Source organism: Trichechus manatus, unplaced genomic scaffold (genome assembly GCF_000243295.1).
Source record: "Trichechus manatus latirostris isolate Lorelei unplaced genomic scaffold, TriManLat1.0 scaffold00076, whole genome shotgun sequence".
NCBI lineage: Eukaryota > Metazoa > Chordata > Mammalia > Sirenia > Trichechidae > Trichechus > Trichechus manatus.
Genome location: NW_004444012.1, coordinates 553,208 through 553,437, shown reverse-complemented (window position 1 = coordinate 553,437; position 230 = coordinate 553,208).

The following is a 230-nucleotide window of genomic DNA, read 5'->3' as shown; positions in this document are numbered from 1 at the left end:
AAAAACTTTTGAGATGATCCTCACTGCAAAGTAGTCAACTGTATTCCAACATCACTGGGAATCAATGATGGGAATGATGAGGGGATTTAAAAGCTACATGCACTACACTACCAACATTACAATCTGGAGCTCTGAGGTGGATTTTTCCATCTTCAGCCTCCCGTTGCCGCACTTCTTCCTCCTGGCCGTTCACTTCCTGTTATTATCTGTGCTCCTCTTCCTCCTGGCCG